At 47.9% G+C, this 22,872-nt stretch overlaps 1 protein-coding gene across 4 annotated transcripts in view; it reads right to left on the bottom strand.

The window, feature by feature from the left end:
* The window catches only part of sano (CABIT domain-containing protein serrano), a 232,343-nt gene that overhangs the window by 83,303 nt on the left and 126,168 nt on the right, over positions 1–22,872 (bottom strand). The window contains exons 1-2 of one of the 4 annotated variants that reach the window (XM_031977957.2): positions 12,154–12,243; positions 11,610–11,640 (exon numbers count right to left, since the gene is read on the bottom strand). The exons of 2 other annotated variants lie outside the window; for them this stretch is intronic. The gene's annotated coding sequence lies outside the window, so the exon portion shown is untranslated. Of the gene's footprint in view, positions 1–11,609; positions 11,641–12,153; positions 12,244–22,872 lie in introns of those variants that run through there. One more of the 4 variants, XR_012999083.1, reaches the window with a different exon arrangement.

Here is a 22,872-nt window from a genome sequence, read left to right as displayed (position 1 = left end):
GGAGAAGATGATTGTTAAAATCAGTCGGCCGGCTCTGCCGTAATCTCTGGCCGAGGAAGGTCGTATCTCGAACGCCGGTTACGTCCGACACCGAACCCTGAAATTGCAGGTTCCGAGGAACCGGCCGCTATAAATCCGGGAATCTACCGAAAGGGCCGGGCCCGAGCCACGCTTTAACTGTAAACCCCCGGAAAGCCGCGCGGATCCATTCCGTGATCCCTGGATTGCGGAATCGCCGGTGAACTTCATGGAATTTGGTGGAATTCGATATCCCTCGTACAATTTCAGGTTCATCGTTCCACGGTTCGAGGTGTATCTCGAATGAATTTGCTCGGGCTAGAGCGAGAAACTTTGGGATTAGAATTGAACGACTGATACTGTATATACTGGGATAAACGTAGTTCAGCTCGAAACAGTTTCTGAATCAAGGATGTTTCTTCTATTCCAACGTGATTGTGATTGTTCTCGATATTATAGATGGATAAATGTACCGTCCATAGTGCACAATGTCTTCGCACACGTTGCAGACGTCCTTTAGATCAATCGGAACGACACCGTGATCATGGACCAGCGCGACACAGCGAAGCAAAGGACATACCCCATGGTTGTTCGGTTCCTAACAACCTCGGCGACAACGCTTCGATCCAAAGAACTCAGATCCCGTAGTCAATTTAGCCAGAAAAATCGTCAACTCGGATCTTCCGCTACACTAATCCCCGAATCCTGAGTCATCGACCCGTCGAGACCGTCGCGAATCGTGTACCGATCGATCACGCTCCGTCTAAACCTCACTCCACGGGGTGTCCATTTAATTCGCGCGGCTGAGCGAGCGAGGAGAACGAGGCCGATCGCGGGAGTCTCGGTTTTAAATAACGCTCTCGGGTATATCGCGCGACTCGTTCGTCCGAGCAGGGACATCGAAACCCCGAAAGATCGAAGAACGAGCAACGGCCGATCGTGCGCGGTGGAAGATTACGCCGAGGAGCGAAGACGACGGAGGACAGGAGGGAAGCGACCGAAAGAACGGGCAAAAAGAACGGCGGACAAGGGAGATACCGAAAACGAGAAAAAAAGGGACGAGCGGGGGAGAGAGGAGAAGGGAGGCGAAAGAAAGCGAAAGAAAGACGAGAAAGAAACGAAAACCGCGGCGAAGGCGGGTGTCGTCTTAGCGTATACACGGGGAAGAACGGCGACGGAGAAAGAGGGGAGAAAAGAGGAGGAAGGAAAGATAGAAAGAAAGAAAGAAAGAAAGAGAGGGAGCGTATATTAATGTGCGTTAAGACGCTGCGAAACGACGTGGCAGGCACACGGGTATAGGATGACACTTGGCTGAGGCCCTCGATCGACTCACCGTCGTCCCCCTCTCTGTCCACGGCGGGCTAGCCGCCCCTCCGCGGCCTTCCACACCCTCCATCGGCGCGTCCCCCACCACCGTGGCCGACGGGGCCGGTCGAAGCCGAGACTCGAACGTGGTCGGCTGCGGTCGGCCGTTGCAGACCCGTCGTGCTTCTTCGCAGCCGCTCGGGCCGGCTCGGCGCGACCTTGAACGGGCCCTGTATGGTCTATGCCACTGACACGGACCAAGGACGGGGGGCCCCCATGTTGCCTGGGCACCGACGTGCTGTTGTCCCGAAACGCGGTCGTGGAACTCCGTGCGCCGCTCGCCGCTCGGAAAGTGTTCGCCCGATGGCAAACTCTTTTTCGTGCTTCGTGCCTCTTCCCTTCGCGCTTCGCATTGGCGTAGGGCCCGGCCAGCCGGCCTCGCGATACCGAGGAGAAACGGATCCGTCCGCACCAAGACGATAAGCAGGGGTGGATATCCGAAGGTTCGGCCGGCGCGACGGGCTCACGCGAACCGGCGCGACGCGTTCGAGGCTACCACGGCGCTGAAAAACCAACGACGCGAACGAAAAGCTGACGTTCGCCGATCACGCTCGCAGACCCCTAAGGCAGAGGCGTGGCGGGATCCTGTTCGATTCTATTGGGAATTATGCGCCTGATGGCGCGGATCGTACGCGAACGACCGATTCGAGGCGTGTTTGGGAACTGGTAGACTTTCGGCTGCTTGCCTGGAGGTATGCTGGAATTTGGAGCTGTTTTCAGAGGAGTGTCTTGATTTGGGGCGATTTCGGGGCGTGTCGAAGTAGAATTAAGTGTTTATCAAGAAGGCAAGGCTGAATAAGAGGATGAACCTCAAGGGAACTGTTTTAGAATCCTCTTTCTATTGTTCGGTTTCGATGAGACTGGCAAGCGTTAAGTTACGAAGATAGAATTCAGCGGAAGCAACGAAAGATTCGTTCGGTCTACTTACAGGGAAATTACAGTGCGTGCCATGAGAACTTCACCGACGTTTGCGACGAATCGACGAAAACAAGAAAGCAAGCGACCTTAGATCCTGCATTTTACGAGTTCGATAGCGGCAACAGCTCTTGCGTGAGATGCATCGAGCCGGCTGACGGGGGTCAGAGATCGCGTCGATGGGGCACCATGGGAGAGGGTGACCCGTGGATCAAGCTTTTGATGGAATTCTGTATGCAGATCGAGCCGCGCTACGTGGGAACCGCGCGAGTTGTACCGTGTGTAGGAGTTACGCTGATTGCGACGAGGATTCGAGTCCAATTGCTCCCTGCTCTTCGGTAGTCCGCTGCAGATCTATACTTTGAATAACCACGCTGTTTGATTCTCGCGAGAGCAGAAACGGTGGGAGGCGGAATCTCTAGACTACCGTCTATAATTTACTGTTTGAGGATAGCGAAGATCGCAGCCGAGTCCGCGGATTCTATTGTTCGAATTCAGTTGCTCCCCGGTGTTTAATGATTCGAGTCGCGACAAGCTACGTTTCATTTGCACACGAGCGTAATATAAAACAGCTGAGTTCCTTCTCGCACGTGAACTGTTCCATCGCGCTGCGTTCATTGCAAGATCAACTGAACGATCGAAGTTTCTCTCGCGTCGCAAAGTATAGCAGATACTGTATTTCTCTCAAATGAAATTGAATTTATCGAACCGAACTAAAAGTCTTTGAAGAGAAATATTTCATATCTGGAAACAAAATACTTTTTAGTAATATAGATATCTATCTTTAGAATCTTACAGTCAAACAGTGAGGCAGACCATTCGTATTAAAACAGCATTACGTTCATAATTAATGACACTTCGAAACGAATTTAGAATGTCGTAACTAACTTCTGTTCAAAGTCTGTCGAATCGAATCCAACGAAGCGAAAGATCGGAAGTCGACATCGAATTTTTTGGTCACGCCTATGGGGAGGGGAACGTCTCAGCCTAAATCGCTGCAGCTACTCAGCGGGGCCCATCTCGTGTCCACGTGTGTAAAAAAAGGGCGAAGGGAGAGACAGGGTCTGGGCGTTGGCCCTAAATCTAACCAAGTACCCGTGCAGGTAGCCGCGTCCCCGGGTGCCGTCGCTTATTTCGCGCGTCAGCCATTTCACTCCTATCCATGGCCTCTTACACAATCGAGTACCGACTCTTAACGTTATTGGATTAGAACGTGAATTTATTGCGTGACTCGATCCATAAGTCACCACCCCCGGCTCTATAAAAATTGGAATAAATTAGTAAAAGTGTCCCGATTGTCGACGTACACCTAAATTACTTTTATTATCATCGCCGTCATTGTTACTGGTATTATTCTTTAATATAGCTGACGATCATTCACGAACAAAAAGAGAAGAAAGGAAATATTCCGCGTTCGTGGATATGAAATACTCGTAATCAGCAAGTGTCAAGAAACATTGCTTAATAAGGTAACTCTCGTAATTCTAGACACGAATCACAATGCGCAGGATGTTAATCTACCTTAATTTATAACCTTCCTAATGTAACGAGTCTGTATCTCACTGAAAAGGAGTGCCGGTCTTATCGGTTTCCCAATGTTCCCGGTTTCGTCACCGACGAATAAATGACAACGGCGAGCTTAAACAAACACGTTGCCCGGCCGTCGGCCGCGTAAGAAAAATCAGCGCCCGATGGGAGGCGGCCGGGAATAAATGAATTACCGGTACTTCGACGCGCTAATTACTCTCCGCTCGCCGGAGAGCCTGATAAATGAGGGCGATCGATAAACAGACAGCGAACGAGTTGTAAATTGATGGCCACACTGGCAAACAAGCGACGAACGAGGCTGCCCGTGGCCAACTCCAGCTCCGGGCCCTCTGGCATATCGATTCCAGTTCTCAGGAGAGGGTTGACCGAAGCGTGAAGGAAATTAGGACTGGCAGAATCCTTAGCTTCCCTGTTTTCACATTGCGTCACTTTTTCTGCATGCATTTCGCGATCGATCTTCTTCCTGATTCTCTTTCGCTCGATCCGCTTCGCGTCTCTAAAGCTAGCTGTCCATTCCAGAACAAAAAAATACGAAGTATACCTTTTTAAACCGCTTCTCACAAGCGGAATACTAAACCAAAAATCACCGTTTCATTATTAAACGCGTTAACACTCCCAAAGCGGTATCCCATCGAGAACTTTCAGCAGCAGTTCATGACAGTTCCACCCTCCATCGGACGCGTACCCTAAAAGCATCGCGAGCTGCTCCCAAGTCTGTTCTCAGGTAGTCGCTCCCAGGACGCAGCATCCATTCGCGAGAGTAGCTTCGCTCTCTCGGCTTCACTCTCGAACGGACACCTAGCTTAAGGGCAGGCGTGCATAGCGAAATTTCGCTGGCGCAGGTTCGTGCCAGCGAACTCCACCTTCTACCTCCCTTTCTCCGTGCGTCTCCCGTCTATCCCTTCATCTTCTCGTGACTGGATGGACGACGAGTCTCCCAGACACCCGAACCACGGTGCCAGAATAATTACTTCGAACCGGCTGGTATTAACATGTAACATTGTAACGAGCAGCAAATTGCGCGACTCGAACCCCGCCTAGAGATAGAGATTAATTTCCGTATTTGCATAACTCGACGGTTCGATCGAGCCTCCCTCCCTCTCTCCATCTCTCGCTGTACGCATATCCCTTTTCTCCTTGCCTCCTCGCTGTCCCTCCGTGCGCGTCCTGCCCGCACGCCCCCTTCGGGCCCCATTAGCCGGTGACGAGGGTTCGAAACGGGCGGCGCGGGGTCCGCGCAAGATTTTATCCAAGGACAATCTGCGAGGAGCATGATTGCGCGCCGGGGTCCACCGGTTAACCACCGGTTAACCGAGGTTTCATTTTCGCTGACAGGATCGCGGCCCGGCCACGGGATCCTTCCTAGGCACCGCCGCGCCGCGCCGCCCGCGACCGACAGCCAACCCGACCTTGGCAAGGCTTTATTGAAACTGTTTTTGAGGCGGCCGCGAGAGGATCTTCTCTTGACGGGGGGACCAGGTTCGACGCTCCCCGATGAAGTTCAACGACGAACACCCTACCCATGCGTTATGTACTTCGTGACTACGAGAAACGAGAAGCGATCGACGGATTCCGGCCGAGAGGTGAAGCTAGGTGAGAGGGTTAACGCCGCGGAGCGCTTGTCCGGCGCTGGCGGAGGATGGTCCGATGGAAACTGCGGAGGTCTGATCGAGGAGAAGAATGTACGAGATTCGAAGTTAACCCATTATTCTGTAATATCGCGTTGCACTCGCGGTGAGAATTTCAAACTGAATTCGACGAATTTAAATGGTACCTTCCTCGAGTGTACGTTAAATATTACTTTCCTATTTCTGGTCGTTAACCTTTGGAGCTAACGTTGATGTAGAGTACTAAATTTTTTATTTTCCTACGAAATTATTAATGAGAAATTAGTTTCATTAAGCACAGTTGCTGAAGAAAGTGTGCAATAAGTTAATGCGAGCTTCGATGGTGAGGATGACCTTTCTGAAGTTAGTGTTATTGGTATACGTGTTTGTTTGCGAGAGAATAGTGTTTTTGTCTGTGACGAACGAAGGTGATAATGTTGGAGGACTCTGAAGGATACACGCTAAGTGGTGTCGAAGTAGCTTTGAATCTATTGTACTTTAGATTTAGGGATACTGTGTTCTTTTAGATGACTGGTTTGACTTGTTGAAGAAAGTCGCTGTAAGAAATCGTGATTTTCAGATCGCAATCGATTCACCGATCAGAATCATTTTTCCTTTCTTGGCTCTGATGTGCAGAATGTTCTCGGAATTCTCTTTTATGTCGGTTTGTACGGCTGCGCTAAAAAAAAGAAGATCGTACCGCGCGAATAAAACAGGGAACGGTATAAAAATGGTACCCGAAGGCAGGAATGTGTAGCGAGGAAACGCTGGGACGATACGAAAAAGGAACAGAAAACCAGGGAGACGCATGGACGGTACAAGAAGCAAGGTACAAGCAGGGTACAGAGAGCTGAACAAGGACATTATGAGTAGAACACGAGAACAGTACAAATATGACATGAACCTGGTAGTCGTATGAACACGATATGAACACGGCGCAAAAGGGAACTTTGCTCTGGGACGGGACAGTTGCTCGCTGGCGTCACGTTCAAACGCACCCGTGACTACTAAAGTAACTTCACCGTACTCTGCGTGTCATCAATAACCGACAATACAGAATGTGAGAAGTAACTCGCCGATGCTACAAATTACACCACATTCCAGCGTTTAAAAATGAAAACGATCAACGTTGCGAAGGAAGAGGAAGCACAGCCGTAACAGAAGTAATTGCACATTTCTCTCGCGCATCAATCGTTTCACTCGTATCACGCGATTCGAAGACAATTAAAAGCAAAATACACAAAATGAAAAAATACAATATCAAATAAACCTGCGTGCTACATGCGTTACGGTCTCCTATAAAAACACACATCAAAATAATTGAATTTCTTCGATGCAATACATACAAGAAGCGTTGAAGATTAGAAATACCTCTAGAATAACCTCTCGCAAGCATCAATATTACTCAATCCTTCCGTATTCAAATTAAACATTATTCTTCCGTTATCGATTACTCTACTGCACACGAAACACGGACAATAGAACTCTTCTCTTTTTCTCGGTAGATCATCAATGACGAAGTAGTTGTATCGATCATGGCAGAGAAATAAATCACACGGTTAAAATCTTCAGCACGAGTCTGACGCGTTATTACGAGGCGCGAGGTTAATGGAATCAATCTCGATTTGCGCGTCGGCACGGGGATTTCCGACGAAAACCGTAATTAGCGTTCGGGCGTAGGCGCGACCCGTCTTGCGTGATCCCATTCCGCGCGGCTGCCAAAAAACAAGAACGCGGAGACCGCGGGGCAGTTGGCATCACGCGAGCCCACGGACTCGTGCTGCGTGTCAGCGGTCCGTCGTTTATTTGTCGATCGAGAAAATTGAATTTCAGCGTACAATGTTCGTGCGCCGATCGTTCCCTGTTCCTTGTTCCCTTCCGCGCCCTCTTTTTTCCCGCCGCGTTCGATTTCTTCGCCTGCAGCACCTTCCGTTCTCCAATTTCATCGCGGGATTCCTGCGGTTCCACGGTGAACCGCGCAAGAAAAAGCGGCCGTACAAGACGCGCCGGCCATGTACCGCCGCCTGTACGCACGGTACACCGCTTTTTAACACTTTTCCGCGCGAGCACCGAGCAAGAAGAGATCATCGCCGCCTGCCGAAAAAATACCGGGCACGAGCGCACGATCGTGTTCGATCACTCCGGCATTACTGGACGCCGGCTTTTTGTCCGCGAAATTTCGACGGGGCTGCTTCGATCTCGAGCCTGATCGCGGATCGGAGAAGGTGTCGATCGTCCCCGCGAATGTACGGTTATTAGAGACGCGATGGAACGTGAGCGGGCTCGAACGAGCATTTATTTCGGGATCGGCGATGTGGCGAACGTGTTTTGATGTGTGACTGTCTGAGCTGAGATGAAACATGGAAACAAGGGATGTATGTGAAGTATTTGCAGATTGAAGTTCGTCAACGTTGTTTGGATATTTAAAACGATTGTAGCGCGTTATATTCCTTGTGCTTAAACATTTCTAATATTCTCTCGTGTGACATCTGGTTTACTTAGTGGTCGATTAATTTTCAAAGTAACCGGTTAACGATCATTCTCTGAAAATCTCGTTCAGAACCGCGGATTGTGCTCGAACAATACACTCGGAGTGAAGGCACTGTACCGTAAAGGAATGAAATTCAGGTAGCTCTGGATTGTTCTACAAAAGCAATAAAGCATTCTACAACAGTGTTAATTGCCGCAGACAATAATAGATACGAACGGGAAGCCACTGTGCGAGACAAATATAATCCTGGTTATACGGGAATCTTTTTACAAATGTAATATATATTCCATAACGATGTTAATTACCATGTACGGTGGCGTAGTAATATAATCGAGCGAGCAAAAGGGTGATTAGTGGTGTGTTAAAAATAAGTTACGCGACGTTTGCTTGGAGAAAAGCTGTTCTTGAAAATGCAGCTTTTCCTATGGCGAAACGCGGGGGCACGACGGGTGAACGAGCGAAATGAAAATTCATTTGACTCGGTCGGATGAGGGGAAACGAATGAAATCGTTTCGATGGCGTAGAGAATGGTGTCGTAAACGTGCACACCGTCCGCTGTAAGAATGGAACGGACAGATACTGTGTTACGGTGTCGTCACACAGCCGTATAGACGAGGAATTGTTTTAAATGCCGATTCCAGCTCGCCATTTAACGTCCAATCGCCGTTTACCCCATTCTAATTAGTATTCCTATTTTCCGAGTCCGACTACGCTTAGATTGCCGCGCCAACCTGGACGATTATTTATTCCCTTTTGTTACAGTTCGCAATTACTTTTAATTAGTTTTATTACGGTGCTTACGGGCTGTTGCAATTCAAATGCACCACACGCGTCTCGCGTTCGCAGACGACCTATCCCGGCGCCCCGCGAAAAATCTACAATTAGCCCGAGAAATATATCCGCGATTTCTCGCGATACGCCAGTGAGAAAGATCGACCGGTTCATTATTAAACTTCTGCAGGCGGTTAATCGACTCGCGCTTCAAACGAACTCCGCGGTTGAACTCGATGATCTTTTCATCCTAGATAAATTCGTGAAGCACCTCCCTTCCATTATACACGCATAATTCTATAAAAGAATAGATCCGTATTAATAATCGTGGTGTAATTATTACTTTTATCCAATTATCGTATTAATTTATGGAATAGGTTCGTTATCGATCGGAATGGTCTCTGATCGATGATGCATTCGAGGTTCTCTTTTATTTTCGTACTGATATTAACGCCTTGTCCTACGAATTATTTCTCAACTATGATCGATACAGCTACTTTGTTATTAATAGTTTATTAAGAAGAAGAATAAAATTATAGGCGTATTCTACATCAATCTTTGCTTCAAAGTATAATTGATAACAGGAGAATAATATTTAATTCGTATTCAAGAGAATCGATTAGTATTCATGCCTGTTAAATTCTGTTCGAATCTTCACCGTGAGTCTGACACTTTATTTGAAGGTAAAGGATTAATGATGACTCCGATATTAATGAGTTGTAGACACTGTATTGATAATGATGACGATAAAAATGAAACGTTGCCGAGAGGAATTTCGAGGAAATCGAAATAATGATGACATGTTTGGATAATGTCGAGAACGACGTGGCCTCCTCGACATGATGAACGCGCGCGCGCGATGTTAATGCAGCGAGCCATTACAGAGGCAGCACTCATTACCACGCGACGAAACGATAAAAACGAGACGGGCGATCGATCTTACGCGAGGAACGAGCGGTTTTGGCTCCCTGATCGCGTTCCCGGAACATCTTCCGTGAATCGCGTTAATGGTGTCGCGCCCTTTCGCCGAAACTATTTCGGTCTGTCGCGTGGAAACGGTGACGCGACCCGCGGTCGCAAATTATACGTCGCCGTAATTACAATCCTCTCGTACAGGGTGTTCCGAATCGCACACTACAGTCGCAGACCTGTACATTTGCTAATTAGAAAAGAGAATTCACATCATTAACCCTTCGCACTCGAAAGATTGATTATACATTCATCATTTCACAAAGAAATATTAATGCAATTGTCGACCGTATTAAACAGAAGTAATATTCAAATCAAAGACTAAACTATTCTACTTCAATATTTCTCACATCTAATTAAATTTGATATTCAATATCAAATTTTATAATTTCATCAAACCAAATGGCTATAACTCATTTCTCAATTGCAGAGTGTTGAACCATTAAACTAACCATTACCAGTTACAGTGTCACTATACAAATCCCATATTTTACAATCGAGATAATTACATTTCACAATTCTCGAACTGATTACACATTGCCGGAGAAAAAGAGTCGCTGAAGTATTAGACGAAGCGGAATCGAAGGAAACCGGAGTGTTGGCAGAATCGATCAGCGCAAGATATTTCATAATTCTCATTTGAAATGGTGCTTGTCGTATTACCGTTTCCATAACCGTCGCCGTCCATTTGAATCAATTAAACAGCGGCGATCATTCATCATTCGCGACGGTTCCGGCCGGTCAATTAAGGTTCGATCGAATTATACGTTTGATTCCCTGTCCACGGGAACACGCGGTCCGCGCTTTATCGTTTCACCGGGTTGAAACGTATGTACAGTTACAATTGATGACCCGCGGGGCGAGCCAATGTAACTTGTTTCCAGGTTGCGCGTTGACCCGCGCCGCGTATAGGTACATATACTTTCTAATCAGGGGCCCTGACGCGTTTTCGCCCGGACGATACGTTGTCCCGGCGCGTTTCACGGTATCAGCCCTGTTCCAAGCAATTACCGGGCGTTCCACGCTCGTTCCGCCGTGGGTCATGTCCGACGCGTCTATCACCGATGACCACGTTGAACTTTGCCGATTGGGTCGGCTGATACTTTCACTGTTCCGGGCCCACGTTATCGCGTAATAATTCACGGTATCGTCGGGACGCGTGTAATTACCGTCCTCGGACCGTTGTGGGTCATCCGTGACCCGTGCGAGTTAATACGTCGAACGCCAGGCCGAAAGTAGAAGCTTTATACTTTATAGTAAACCCATGTGGAATGTTGTACGATTTCTTATTACAATGTTACAGGGGTTTGCAGAACAGCAATTTTCGATTAAAAGCGATCCTTTAATTAGAAGTCTTTGTGTTTTAAAATGAGATTCCAGTATTATATTCGACGTATATGTAAGAGGAATGCGAGGTTGGTCTGTATTAGAGTAAATGAGGTTGCTTCTTTTAACAAGGCACTTAAGCAAGCTAAAGGTTTCAGAGTGCAAAATATACAAGATGGTGAAGGCAATGAAAAATTTTTTGATTGCGTCCAGTTATCGGTCTTTCCACGTTTGTGTTGAATACGAAGGATTTTTGTTTGATTGAAGGAATTGAGTAACGTGTAATTCGAACGTTATACATTGCCGTGAATCATCGGTGAGCTCAGAATCGTTTCTTCCAATGATCGTTTAGGATTCTTAATTGTTTTCTCGAGTAATATCTATAATTACGGTTCACTTAAACTTTAGATTTACGTAGATCAACGAGAATATTCATCAGAATCCCCGGTCGTCGCTTCAAGTGCATTCCAATGTAAACCACTTGTTAACAAGGGAACGCCAATGACTAAGAGCATCTTAAAATATTTCCACCGACTTCACGGGGAAACGATTCTGCATTCAAATGACTAATCCCTTTGTACTATGGAAATGGTACTCACTTGTTATTTCGTTGTCCTTTGTGTCCCGTTTCTGAAACAGAAATCAGAGGAGACCGTGTTCACATCCTCTTTCTCTTTCACGTTTCACAAATCAAACTAATACATACGTTCAGTTCACAAACTGCTTCTTAATTTACCATTCTTTATCCGAATTCTCTATTCCCGATTCAATTGTTCTTAAACAGTTCTTACTTCTAAACTTTTACCAACGTATTTATTTTGTATCAACGCTAAAACCACCGAAGGATCAAAATGATCGCAACTATCTTCTCGCAAATATAAAAAGACTAAAAGTACCTTACTAAGAAACAATTAAACTTAATTCGTTAACCAATTAATTGTAGAACCTCGAAACTACAATATATTCGAACAATTACACCTTCCTTTAAAAAACTATACACTTCATCCTTAAACAACTAAGTATTTACGATAAAAGATGACACGTACACTCATCGAACGCAGTTAACTAGTACATTCTAAGTTATAAATCAACTGAAATCTCGATAAAACCTCTCGTAATTCTTATAATAAAGTACGTACGAACCGATTCGAGTGTTCGGCGGTTATAGCCTCGAAATTCCGCCTTTAACGGATTCGTCTCGTTAGGCCAAACCGGCGTGTGCTTGAAGGACACGCTGCTCACGCGGACGGAAGACTAAACCCCGTCACCGAAAATCACTACGTGGAAGCGCGCGACGAACGCTGAAAAACGAGCGAGCGGCCCGAGCTCCCCGACCTTTCGCCTCCCTTCCGTCGCAGCCGGCCGATAAAGCGGCTGGTTTTCATCGCGCGTACAGCTCACGTGCAACGTACCCGACAACGACATTTCCTGTTTCCTTCCTCGTCACCACGCGGCCGCTCGAAACCGGAAAATCCACGAAACCCATACGTTACCCGGCGCGCCGGCCATCAGGCGCGAGTATATCAACGACGGCCGCAGCCGATGAATTATATTTTGCGTCCGCGACGGAATATATCGTCTCCTGGGCGACGTCGGTCATGCGGAGATAAACGCTAGACGGATACGAATTGTGACGGCGGTTCTCAACCGTAGAATTGCTTCCACGGGAAAATGCGCTGAATTAGCTCGAAGACGAGAAGAATTGTTAGATGATGCATTCACGTTGCGAAGTATGCACTTTACCAATTGGTAATAAAAAATTTCGATTAGTCAACGAGGCGTGAATACGTTGGGTCAACCTCCAAAGGCATTTCTTTCATAAATCAGAGTATAGTTTCTTTATGCATTACGGTAATAATCTTGCATTCATCGGCGAGATATTTCGTCGAGGAATTCAGATATGAAGTTTCTTAGTCGCGAATAGAATAAAAGAAATCCACGCGCGTCGCGACGAGGACCGTTGAATCGGCTGATGCGAAGACATCTTGTAATAGAATCACAGGCGAGGCCGGTCGCCACAACACGGGCGGAAAAGGGAGTGACACTTTCTGAGTGTCTGGTAAGACAATGAACCACCTCGAGGATCGTGCTTTCCTTACAAAGTGGCTGATTATCTCGAAATTTCAGTGGCCGGACGGGAAACCGTGTTTCCACGCCGTTCGACCGGTTTTTCGGGTGCTAACTCGCTTGTGCGAGCACCAAAGAACACGAGCACCTAATTTACGGCCTCGGAATCCGAATAGTTCGGAACGATGCGCTCGGCAGAGATTAAATAAAATACCGTAGCGCGGTATTTCCGATAACGATCATCGTAGTTAGTATCGCGCGTTACAAAAGTGCTATAAATTTCACCGTTATCAGCGATTAAACAACAATCATGTCGAACTAAACCAAAGCGTTTAATTAAAACAGACACTGGTAGCTTGTAACCGATAGATCCCGAGTGAATTGGATATCATCACGGTAGCCGAAGAATCTTGTTGCCTGTGTTCCTACTTACACGAGCAACGCATCGATCAATGTACTAAGTGAAAATCCGGCGAAGAACAAATGCTCGGGTAACTCGACTCGTAAAAGTGGCGCGGATGATGAATCGCGGGGCGTTGAAATTACGGGAGGTTCAGAGACCGAGAATACATCGTGGCTGGCGCGCATCCCGGCCGGACAGTTACTAAGAGTCACCGGCGACAGCGGATTATCAGAATGTCGTGTTTACCGAGCAGGCCGGGAAATTATTCAAATTAGTGCCGGGACAAACTGACGGGACGAGTCCGGCCACCAACGACCGCACGGCGATTTTCCAATGGCTTCGTCGGTCATTTTTCACGTCGCATTGCGCGAGCTGTATCTTCCAAACGATCGTAATCATTATCGAACGTTTCCGCCCGACGGTGTCGTCCAGCGACACCGAAACGCACTCGCTCGTAGAATGAAAAAAGGAGCAAACGGGGGGACGGAAAAGCAAAGTGGAAAAACCAGGGAAGGAAGAAAGACAAAGAGGGAAAAAGGAACGAAAAGCCGAAGGAACGGCCGCGGCCGATCGTTTTTAACGCGGAATCGCACGTGGTTATTATCTAACCGCTGTAAAGGATCACCGTGTAATGGTCCCGCGTGAAACGATTTACTGGGTGTAATTACAAAGAAGTGGCACTTCGAGACGCCCTTAACGGCCGCCGGTTGCGCGTTCGCGCTCGCGCCAGCCCTCGCTTGCGCGTCCCCTGCTCGTCGCGAGACGGTTAGGTCTGCTCGCGAACATCGAACCGGACGACAATAAAATCCGCAGGTCCCGATCGGTGGAATAGTAGCCTACTTAGCCGACGCTGATGCCGCTCCGAACCGTCGACGAGCTGTTAGTTATTTTTAACACTAAACGCACCGCAACCGGTCGAACAACCGGTTTTCAAATTTCGTTGAAAATTCAATGTTCGACCATTTCACTTTATGTCAGTTCTAACATTGTTCGATTAATCAGATTTTCAATTTTCGTCGTTCCTTTCGTTTGTTTTCATTGAAAAATAAATTATCGTTTCATTTGCTTATCTTTATTGTATAACCAGTCGTATGACCGGTTACGATCGGAATATAAAGTGCCGGTACGTTTAGAGTTAATTGTTTATAGTTGAAACTCCGAATTGGACTCTGTTATGCAACACTTTTATTGTTCTACACACATACTTGCTTGCGATGTGTGGCGACAAGGTTGGATTGGCAGTCCGAGATGAAATTGGTGGGTACTAATGTGGGGATGCTCTCACAGGCTACTTCTTTTCTTTCCCTTTTCTCTCCCCCCTTTCCACTCGTTTTCCGTGGAGGTGGAGTGTACACGCTTTAATACGAACGCCAGCGGTTTCCTCAAAATGGCCACGCCCCGACAGCACACTAGGAATAATTAATTCCGTCGTAAAATTCTGATACGCATAATAAAACCGAGACGCGAAACTCTTTGAAACGCAATCCATTTCCGTCCGCGGGCACGCCTGCGCATAATCGAGTGTTTTCCGTGAAACGGCCGCGGCTAATTATTGCTACGCCCAGGATAATTGGTCCCTCGAGGACACGCCTGGTCGAATCTTTCACTTTCGACGCGGTCTGCACGGAATCGCCGCGCCGCGGGGATCACGCATTCGGCTCGCGCGTGCTTCACCTTTGCTCGGGACCTTTTGTTCCCGCGGAAAATTACGCATTCGACGCGGCCCAGCTGCGCGCGCGCGTTCCACGCTTCTAAGGGGAAAGAAACGTCGATGAAGGAAATCATGCATTCACGGCTGCCGGCTTCGCGTTATCTGGTGGATAGACGGGAATAATGGAAAGCCTTAACGGAGCCGCTGTGGCGCTTTCCAATACAAAGGAAGAGAAGAGGATCTCTCGAAGAATCGAAGGACCGAAGCAAGAAATGTAAAAGATCTTGCGGAACGTTTCGTATTCAACCCATAAGAACTGATTAAGTTTGCGATAAGACACTGGAGAGATCGTCTCTTCTTAAGCAAAATAACAGTGAAGACAAAAATCAATCGTATAATCCGTGTTCGTGCAGGTTTTCCGCTAAGAAAAACAGCGTAAAACCAAAGAATCCCGAGTTCGAAATGGTTGCAGCGGGGCGCGTGCTTCGGGAGAAGAAAAAATGAAAAAGAATCCAAGCGGAAAATCATTTATTCGCAATAGCGATCACCACACGTGTTTCTAACAGGAAAAAAGGGGAAATATAGCGGCGGAAAACTGCTCATTCGAGGTGGCCAAGGCGGGGCGCGCGCGTGTTTTCTGCGCGAACGGACGACAAGAAAAAGGACAGCTGGGAAATTGAGCGAGCCGGTCGCGGCGAGGCAACGGGAACGCGCGGTTTGCGAACGCCGTGGGTTCTCCCCGGCCAGCCTCGTTTGAATAATTCGCCAGTTTGCAGGATGGACACGGTGCACGCCGGTAGTCTGGTTTTCTGGCTGGAAAGTGTCATGTCCCGCGGCCGGCATTCCCGACGCATTGTCCGGCAACGTTTACGAGCCTCTTACAGGACGGTTGCGTCACCGGTTCCAAACGAGATTTCGCGGCGGAACGATACGCGTTTTTACGATCGCGTCGCTATTATCGATTCCCGATGGTTGCGTGATCGCGGACCTCTGCGGAGCACGAGCGACAGGAGTGGGTGGGAACGATTGATTTAGGATGCTTCGATGGCAGAAGGCAGGCAAAGGACAAAGCTGCAGTCGAGTTCGGTGAAACATTCGTTTTGGGCGAGAAGATCCAGTACCAGTAGCATGAAATCGAACCGTAATTAATTATACGTTGACCTCAGCTGTGTTGACTGTTAACGCGTGGTAGTTAACAGCTGGTGATCCAAATGACTAGAAAACAATTACAAGAAGGAAACTGATATCGAATTAAAATGTTAGTAATATGAGTAACTAAACACTAGTATAACTCAGGAACTATGATGCCAAAGCATTAATAACTGATTCTAATACCACTTTACTTTGTTATGATAATAATGCTACACGAATCTCTCTAAGTTCCCGCGTCGACGCGCTAATAAAGAATTCCTTCCTTCAGAAGCTTATTTCACAGATCCCTGAAGAGAGGAGTTCAACTCTAAAAATACTACTTGAAGTAACCACACGTTCGATCACTGATACAAACTAATGATACCTATTCATCGAACGTAGACTTATCGCAACCGTGTTTCGCGCGGATAATACGGATCGTTACTCTTCTTCATCGTTTCGACGTGTATGTCAATCAAGGTTACTTTTAACCATACGATGAGCCGGATCGTTCCGGATGCTAATTATTCATCTTTAATTAAATCCACGCGCCCCTCGGAGGCCTAAGTGGCACACACGGTGAACCGGTTGCACGGTAGCGGAGCAACGATTTCCTCGTTCATTAATCGTTGAGCCGGTCCGGCACGTTCGGCCATCCCGTCGGCGTAGGTGCGACGGCGACAATGAGACGGCGCGCCGGCCACCGTTCTATCTGCTGGATCTGGAGCACGGTGGCAAAGGGCACGGACGGAACGGACGACTCCGGGGAGGAAATGCGGTCGTAGGGAAATTAAGCGGCCGAACACGGTGCAGAGATAGAAAAAACCCGGACCTACCGTTACATCGTTTCCATCCGAAACGAGTATAGCCTGCTGGCAGGCGGATATGCACAAGAAAAGCCTCGCGCGCGCGCGCGCGTGCTCGGTAAGCTATGACGAAGGTTAGGTTATCTCTGGACGCGGATCTAAAACGTTTTAGCGTGTACCGAGCACGCTTCTGCCGGCCGGAGTACATTGTCGTTTTATGGACAGACGCGGCGCAGAGCGGCGCGGCGGTCGAGCCGACGGCTACAATTTGCGCGTGTAATTGCGGCCGCTATCAATTCCATTTCGCGAATGAGTCGTCACTGCGCTCCGCGCGCTACCAGCTGGCATGTGACGATTATTTATCTGTAAAATCCATCTTCCGTCCCCTGGCGACAACGTTGTGCTCCGTATTCACGTACGAAAGCATGTTGGCCTCAGTGATTCTCGCGTTCAAATTTCGCGCGGAACTTGTAGAGTACTAAATCTCGGTTTATTAACCCTTTCAGTACTGGGGCCACATATTTGCGTCCGACGAAAGTCCTCACTGTAGACTATGGGCGCGTGTGCGTGTCGATCTTTTCAATCTCACACGTGCGGTGGCGATGATTATAAGTATATGATATTAGTATACGCGTTTCTTGGGATTATTCGACTTGGTGAAACCGCGGAATTACAAATATAGTTTTATTACAGCTTACTTACTTGTGTAAATTAACAGCAATCATCGATCTTCTGATGAGCACACAAATATTACGTCAACATGGAACGTTTTCACTGGAAGTATTCAGCACTAAGGGTTAAAACGTGTGTATCTGTACTCGATTGTAAATGTTAATTATTGCTGGCTGACCATCAAATAGGGCATATGCAACAGTTTATGGTGTTGCAAGTAATTGTTCTTGTCTATTGAGATATTCGCGTGGTTTATTTTGTACGGCGTCTATAAGAAGCGGTTAAACGCGGAAAATTGAATAAAATCTTTCGCGACGTTCAAACTTCCCGCGCAGGATCGAGCGGTTTCCGGCGCGGTTCGACGCGGAGGAAGGCGAACTGGGCAAACGGTAAACAAACGTTAATCGCGGGAATTTAATTACACCGTTGCGAGGAAGAGTAATCGCTGGAACTAGCAGTGTCACGGCTTTTAATCCGCGAACACCTTCTCGGTTATTACTCCTCGTGGGTTTTTAACGTTGTCACCGCGCCGCGTAAATAATACGGCTCTGCCCGTTAAGTCGGATTTATTGCGCGCGGCTTCCTGAACCCGCGGGACTTATAATTTAATCGCTCATTAACGATTCGTCGTCGTGCGAGCGCGCGTCCGTTGTAAATTCCCCTGGCTCTATCTCGCTCCCTCGGCTGGTGCCCGGTAATCGCGACGACGCGACGCGGCGCTCGCATTTATTTCCCCGTCGCGGCGCCATTGTTCGCGAATTACTCTGTCCTCGTCTCTATAATTTTACAAATCGATCACACCTTCCATTCATTAAACGCGACAGTTTATGACGGTAAACTACGAACGTTTAATTCGTTAAACGTTAGTTTAGTGTTTCAAAGACCAATTTCTCGCATCTTCGCGCGATAAAACATTTTCTATAAGTATAAAACTTCAAAAAACCAAGCAAATGAGATGTTCACGTTTTTCGATAATAATTTCAACGCGTCGGCGTAAATAGAGATAATATTGAATTCAACTGCTTTCTAGATTTTGATAGAGAGTTCATTAAATGAGAGCTTATATGTCAAATTCGTAATTCTGTGTGTGCACGAAACGGGTTTAGATAACTCGCTTAAAATCAGAATTTCATGGAAAAAGGAATTTTCCCGACGTGAACATTTTTCTCCCTTTCTCGAGTGTCGCATACTCCGACTGAATTCATTGCGCTGGATACCGTGCGCGCAATCGGCGGCAGAAAATAAAAACGCAGATGCACCGCGAGACATGAAATGCCACGAGTTCCGTTGGGAACGGCAGGCGGTATAAACGTCCGCGTTAACCCCGTGATTATTTACAGAGAAGTCACCGCGAAAACGATGCAATTAACATCGCCAGCAAACGAATAACGCCGCCTCTCGCAATTAAGCTTCTCGGTGAAAGTGTTATTAAACGGAGTGGCCTGGCACCAACGTTCATCTTCACAGGGGAAAAAGGATGGGCATCAATCTACGGGAAGCGAGGCGAGGGGATTTTAATTGGAGCGATTAATAGAACGTCTTCCGTTCAACTTTTACCAAAATAGAAAAACACGAGGATATGTGAAACGGTAAGGAAAAGTCGTTCGGCTGCCAGACGTAATTCACTGCCTATCCCTACTTTCAATGAATCTAGTCCGTAATCTCGCCGGCGTTTCTCGAATTTTCTACTTCGGGACGTTCGATCGCTTTCCACTCTCTCTTGCGATAAACAAACTATCAAATATTTGGTCCCAAACTGATCTAGAGTGAGTTCGAACCTATAAATCGCTTAGATGATAAACTAGTTTCCTGTAATTACTACTAGTATCTACTTTTCTGCATCTTTTCACATTTATTATTCTCCTATTTGCTCGTGGATCGGATCAAGTTCGCCTGTAGACAAGCTGAACACTCTTCGTAGATGTAGTATGATAAACTTCGAATCTCCAGAGATTTACAATGGCGATAGCAATAATGATAGAAGTCTCTGCATTCCTGAAAACTATTGTCGCGATACAGATCGGAGCGACTTTTTCACGGGGATCAGGCTCGGCCGAAAGAAAGGACCGAGTCGAAAGCCGACACGGAGCCGGTACCCTCGTTTCGTTCTGCTTCACGCACTCCCGCGTGGAGGCAGAAAGGAAAAAGGAGTCGGAGAGGGGAAGCACCGGATGAACAACGACCAAGAGGACGACGAGCAAAAGCAACAGCAACGGCCGCACTACCCAGAGAACAAGGCAGAGGAGGACGACGACAACGATAGAGGACTCGAGGAGGCGAGGAACACAGAGCTAAGAGTGCTCCGACCTCCACTTTGGTCGCCACGCATCGCGGAATTCGGAAACGCGACTTTCTGGCTTCCTTCTTGACTACTCTTCAATCGCCAACGCAATTATCGTACACCTACACTGAAACTTCTTCGACTGATTCTCGCATCACACTCTCCATTACGTCCGCTAACTCTTAAAACAACTATACGAAGTATTCCATTCCAATCTCTCCAGCTATAAATTCCCAAAACTATGAAACAAATGTTCAATCCACAAAAACGCCGTCTACCCCATCAAACTACTCGCTAATTCCACGCGAAACACCCTGTACCTACCGTCTCTGATACACCGAAAGCAACGTTCGAAGTCCTCCCTACAGGCCCAGAAACAGCTCGCGTCGACGAGGACCGAGGGCGTAGAAGATGAAGAAGAAGATGAAAGGGAAGCAGAAGAAGAAAAAAGAAAATGCAGCAAAAGAGGGAGAGAGACGGGGATAAGTGGAAGCGGAGGCGTGGAGGAGGATAGATAAAAGAGTAGTAGGAGGAGGACGGGGCAAGGAGGGATCGGCCGGAGTACTCGACCTCCACCTTGGTCGCCACGCATCGTGGAATTCGTTCGGGGAACAGGGGCTCCCGGCTCGCTACGCTCTCGCCTCTTTTGCGTCCGCTGTTTTGCATTTTACACCGGTGCCGAGATTTGGTCGTTAGATTCGCCGATCCGCCTTCCACCGGGGGCCCTGCTCCCTCTGCTCGCCCGGTTCGCTGCACGTTCTCACTCCCCTTCGATCGCAGCGGCGTTTTCTTAGCCCGGGGCAAGGATGCACGGTGCCCCAACCCCCCGTCGCGCTCCCATGTATACTCGGTGGCCGTTTCTTCCGCGGGCACCGCGCCCCGACTCGATAATAATGTTATCTCGCCGGCTGCCGACTTTGTTTTCCGCGCCGGCGACTCCGGATATATCTCGCTTCTACGCGTCAAGCGCGAGGCTCCCCCCCGCGGGGACGCGGCCGCGAATTTCCGCCGCGATCGGCCGCCACGCGCGTTTCCGGCCGCAACGCAACCCTCGCGGCGACGCTTCGTCGAGGAACGACCTCAGAACCGTCACGATCTCGCCGCCATTCCGCTACTGAATATGCGGATGGTTCCGCTCGCGGAACGCCTCTCCGTGAAATTTATGCACGGAACGGTCCGAGCAGAAACCTTTGACGACCGATTATGGAAGGCTTGTTCGATAGGTAGGTTTCAGTGGGACGCTTCTGTGGCAGCTTGTTTGATTGGGAAACAGTTTTGTTCGAGTTCTACGTATTTTTGTTTATTTTCGTTAGTTTGATTCGAATGTGTTTGAATTTTGAGGCAAGATGAATGGGCTTTTGAAAGGTTATTCGATTTTCTAGAAAGACTTAATGTGATGGCGATGCTGAGAAAACGCGGAAGAAAGATTTCTGCGGCATTCCATTTTGGTACGTTGTGGAGCGCGAACGAATTTCTTGATTGCAGTGCAGATTGGAACGAGTAATTACTTTGGGCACGCGATTTAATGGAATCTTGGTTCCTATGCGCGTTTTCCTGCGAATGATCAGTTTCATGCTGAGTATTCGAGGGGACGGGACGATTCGATCGGCGATTCGGGATCGCAACGTGAGAACATGGCTCGGTGATCGATCCAGGCCGATCGCCTCGGAATTACAAAATGAGCGGAGTCAGGGCACGAAAATATCGGATCGGAGCCGGTGTCGAAACGGCGCAGCGCACGTGAAGCAATCCGCGGGAGCGTACAAGAATCGATTTAGCAAAGGCCATGCGACCAGCGATCCCGCGACTTTTTCCTGTGGTCAATATTACTCAAGTTTCGTCCGCATTATCTTTTTGCGCGAGCGCGGCGAAGAAGAAGACGGTTTCAGGTGTCGCCAGTCGTTTTCCCGCGTCAAGCGAGCCTCCCGAGGGAAGCACCGGCCTTGTGTCCCTCTCGATTTTCAAAGAATCTTGCTTGACACTGGTATAAAACTATCGACGAACAGTTCTCTCCGTTGCCTTTTTGTTATTCAAAATTATGGACAACAGACAACGTATGATTGCGAAACTATCTCATTCCATTCTACGTGATATAAACTAAAAGTAACTAACGACAATTTTAAAAATCCAGCGATTTGATTTTCTAGCGCAATGATTTCCATTTAAAATTAATGTACATTGAGGGGTTTGTCGAGGAGAATTTCGTAAGATTAAATGATGTAAGACAAACGATTAAATAGGGTATTATTGGAAAATGATTGGATAGATTGAGAAGGAAACTACGCTGATTAGACAACAAAGGCACGTCTCTTCCACCTAATTTCGCTCGTTACTTGAAATCGGACCGATCGTCCGCGTGTATGAACACGCTCGCGGCGCGGGCAGGAACGGTCACGGATTTTCGCGAGCAAGAGCTAAACGTAACAGTTTTAGTCGCACGCTTTCGCCACGCCACGAGCGAAGAACCACGACGAAGTGAGCGCGAGATCGCTTCGAAAAATCTAATGCGCCGAGCCCGTTTCATCTTTTTTCCGTCGTTCCGCTTTTTTTCCGGCCTGTGTATTTTCGCGTCGTCGCCGCCTTTCACCTCGACTGAGCTTTAAATACGAACGCGAGCGCGGCCATTGTTCGCCCGATCAAATTATGGGGTACACCGGAGTCTTTATGTAACTTTCGCGGTGCTCGAAACGCGAAAGTTTGAGGCGATAGTCGCTCGTAAAATCCCGCGGCCCGCGAGAAATTACGTTATCGTTGGAAACCGATCGTTCCACGGTGCCCGCGAAAAAATCTCCGTCGACGTTGCCACGCCTCTGAAACTCGTCCATAATTCTTTTTTTTCCCTCATTAACCG

The sequence above is a fragment of the Nomia melanderi genome, chromosome 8, assembly GCF_051020985.1.
Source record: "Nomia melanderi isolate GNS246 chromosome 8, iyNomMela1, whole genome shotgun sequence".
Taxonomy (NCBI): Eukaryota; Metazoa; Arthropoda; class Insecta; order Hymenoptera; family Halictidae; genus Nomia; species Nomia melanderi.
The sequence above is the reverse complement of the archived record's forward strand: the minus strand, read 5'-3'. Positions and strand labels throughout refer to the sequence as shown.